Raw genomic sequence first — 4,055 nt, forward strand, 5'->3', positions numbered from 1 at the left:
CAATTTTGGTACCGTGACAACACTAATCTGGAGGGGGTTCATCTGCAAAAACTAATGAAAAACTAAACAATGATATTCGGTATTCGGTACTCGGTATTCGGCCAAGCGTTTAATAATATTCGGCTTCGGCTTCGGCCACAAATTTTCATTTCGGTGCATCCCTACTTTCAGCCTGTATGTCTGTCCCTCCCCTACTTTGTCTTCATCTGTTCCAGCATTCATCTCTTATTTTCCATCACTGTCTTTCTGTATGCCATTTTTTCCTCTAATGCAATCTTCACCACCTGAGCTATTTCAGTGCCCGGCCTGCCTCCACTCATCTTGATGCTCTCATACTATTCCAGTTCTGATTAGAACCACCTGTTCAGTCAGCGGCTGTCTTTATGGCAGGCAATTTAATGTTCCTATTCTTATACAGTAGCTTTCACTGTATTAGAAATATTGATCCCTACATGTGATCAGATCTTTATCCGAAATCCTAATCTAACATTTAAATCCTTTAAGCAGTAATCATTATGTAATGGGTGTTACAGCATACAGCATATCATTTTTATACAATGTAAAATTAATACTAAAATCAGAGCTGATCTGAGTCATATTATTTGAGTGCATTTGAGTTTCCATCAGTCAGTCAGCCTTTCAGTGTTTGTCAGTGAGGTAGTGAGTAATAGCCTGTGGAGCTTTACTAGCAGCTCCAAGTGGTGGCACTGTTCATTACACCACACAGTATGAAAGTTTTAGAACCAGTGATCGGTCAATATTTTTTTGTTTTACTTTGCATTGTCTGTACAGACACAGTCCATGACAGAAAAACAAAACTCAAAGACACACTAACAAACAAAGAAACAAGCAAAACAAAAGCTTAATGATTTCTGTCCTAAATAGACAAGCATTGGTCAAACATTTCAATAAAACATCTACACCAGATTCTACAGAGCCCCTTAAAGGTCAGATTTTTTCCCCAGGAGATTTTTTTGGGCTGACTTTTGCGTCACCTCGCAATACTTTTGCGTCACCTCGCAATCCTTTTAAACTGTAGTGTTGTTATTATTGTCTTTCATGCCGTTGTAAGTAGCCTACTTAATTAGGCTAGGGAACCGGCACCGTGCCAGTTGTGTGTCAGTCGAAATGCGCTATTTGTGAGTCCGGGCCCAACTCTGCCACTGATTGGCCAGTCTGACATTCTTCATAATACATAAAGAACGTTAGTGAAACACACAGGCCTAACAGAAACATGCGTTCATTTGGGGACAAGTTAGTGGTCACGTTACTCGTTCCACAGACGGAGGCCCCCGGACACATACAGTAAATACACTGGTTGTAAGTAACTTTTAACATACGCGAGTCTTTGTGACTCTTGGCTCTTGTCCCCTAACTAACACTTGTTTCTGTTTCCCTAACGATATTTTCACCCGATTAAGTCACATCCCGTTATTTCCTCTGTAAACCTAACGTTACAGGAGCCTACAAGCATGTTGTGTCAATAAATCAGCTCAGACACTGTTAGAAATGTAGTATTTAGCCTAATAACATCATGCTACAGAAGTAATAACGTCAGCTTTAGTCAAATGGCTCTAGCTCTCCCGGTAAATATCATAAACTCTGGACACATTTTCCCTGTATGTTGACGTGATAATGGCCATGTTTCCCAGATCGCTCTTAGCGCTAAGAGCTTCTTAAGAACACTCTTAAGCCTCGAAGAAAAACGCGTTTCCCAGATCGCTCTTATCTTAAGAAGATCTTTCACTAAGAAGGAGTTGTAAGATCGAGCTGACCCACTCTTAACAGTCTTCTTAGCGACCAAATGTTCACAGATCCAGCCGCGGCAGGCAAATTAATATTACACTAAGCAAGGAGATGTTAAAACAGTGCGCACCGTATATATTTTGATCTATTTTATACTTCAGATTTATACTGTTTAGCATTAATTGGTGACAGAAAAGAACGAATTTCATTCTGCAGGGAAACGCGTGTCCTTACTGTGCATATTAATCTTGAATCTATATGTTTTATGAAGACCCTGTGTGCGCTCAAAGCTGTGGCACAAGTTACGCACGGAAATCTGGCAGAAGAAAAATAATAATAAGAAAAATACGTATGAGGAATAACAAGTGTGTTCCTGTATGTGCTGTGCACATCAGGTACACAATAAATCATCATGACTATCATTCATCATAATTTGTCTGCACATATCCCACATCTGCATGCACATATGAGATAGTTTACCGCACCCAAAAAATGCATCAGGGCACAACAGAGACACATCCACCCTCCAAACCTGCGACATTTCACAGATATCAGGCAACTGACAGGTGCAATTTAGCTCAGCTGGAACCTCATCAAGGGACGCTCCACCCGCTACTCTATATAAAGGCATTGCCAGTTTATACCTGGCATTTTGTCTGATTCTCAGTGTAGATTGATGTAGTCCATAAATCTGTAAATTTTGTCCTTCCATGAACTGGTCACGTTATGATGATCATTAGCAGAGACACAATGTTGATGAATGCAAGTAGGATACAATGTGGTCAGGATGAGCGATTAGCTATAAAGTATTACGTTAAAAAAAAAAAAAGAGGCAGTTAGGATTAGGATAAGGGTAATGGCAAGCCTACATCTCATCTTGCTACATTTAGTCTCATTTATTCACTACAGAGTAGCATTGTTAGATAGCTGTCGCACTGGGGGTTTGTCTTGTGCTAGTGGTGGGTGCGATTTGTAGGGGTGTGTCGTGTATGCTACAAACGGCAAGTATCTGCAGCTATACATGTCTGATGCTTGTAAAAAAGGGAATGTGGCTTTACTGCAGTCCACTTTAGATGATGTGTAACACTGTGACTGGCTTATACATTTCCCATCAAACAAGTCTGTGCACTTCGGTAGAGTCAGATTTATAGAATTAGACATCCTAGAAAAGTTATGTCCATTGGAATGGACAGCAGATCTGACCAGATTAAGGCCCGTAAACATCTCATATTTGAGTGCAACGCAGTGTAAAAACTGTTAATGTGGCTTAACTCGTGTTCATAGTCTGATTACAGGTTTTTCTGTGGATGCTTGTCATACAGTTCATTATAAGGACCAACATGCAGAGACTAATATTGCACGTCGTGGCAAAACATCAGTGAAAAACTATTTGTTCAGCACATCACATGCAGAATGCAAAAGGTTCAAAGAGTGTACACTTAGTAGTTTGCAGCTGATGAAGCTGTTCATCCTGAAGAATGGAGGATGATAACATTTTCAGCCCTCTGACTGGACTGCTGAAATATGACACCAAATGATGTTTAACAGCAGCATCACAACATAGCTTGTTACCAACTTGCTCCTTCATCTAAAACTTCATGTTTCTCTAATACTTCCATCTCAATGCTGCTTTTTTTTGTATGCATTTCATAAATGGACAAACTTACTGCAGCAAAGACAACTGGAAGAGGTAAATCCAGAGAGAGAGAGAGAGAGAGAGAGAGAGAGAGAGAGAGAGAGAGAGAGAGAGAGAGATTAGCTGACTTAGAGTTTAGTCTGTATTACATTAATCTGTAAAAGTGCTTAGAATGCTGTTTCATTCTGTGTGTGCATAAATGTGAGTGTGTTTTTGAACCCATTGTGTAATCATGTCTAGCTGTGTGTTCCAAAGCTGCTTGGGTACTTCATGACTCAGTATGTTAACCCCATTAACCTTCACCTTGCAGGTATTCTGAAGCTACACTTACTAGCCTGCACATGGGAGAAGTTAGCCTTCAGAGCCCGTACTAACAAAGTGGTAACACTTTACAATAAGGTACACAAAATTAGAGTAGTGACTGAGGAACTAATGAGGAACTAATGAGTAGTTACTGAGGAACAAAGGTACACAAAATTAGAGTAGTTACTGAGGAACTAATGAGGAACGAATGAGGAACTAACTATTAGTTAATGGTCAGTTCTTCATTAACTCATGATCAAATTTCATAGAGGGGTTAATCACGACTTAATAATTAGTGAACTAGTTACTTCATCAGTGCAGAATCATTACTCAATAACCTGTCCATTAGTTAACCTTTTTATGTCCTAAA

Source organism: Epinephelus moara, chromosome 18 (genome assembly GCF_006386435.1).
Source record: "Epinephelus moara isolate mb chromosome 18, YSFRI_EMoa_1.0, whole genome shotgun sequence".
Classification (NCBI taxonomy): Eukaryota; Metazoa; Chordata; class Actinopteri; order Perciformes; family Serranidae; genus Epinephelus; species Epinephelus moara.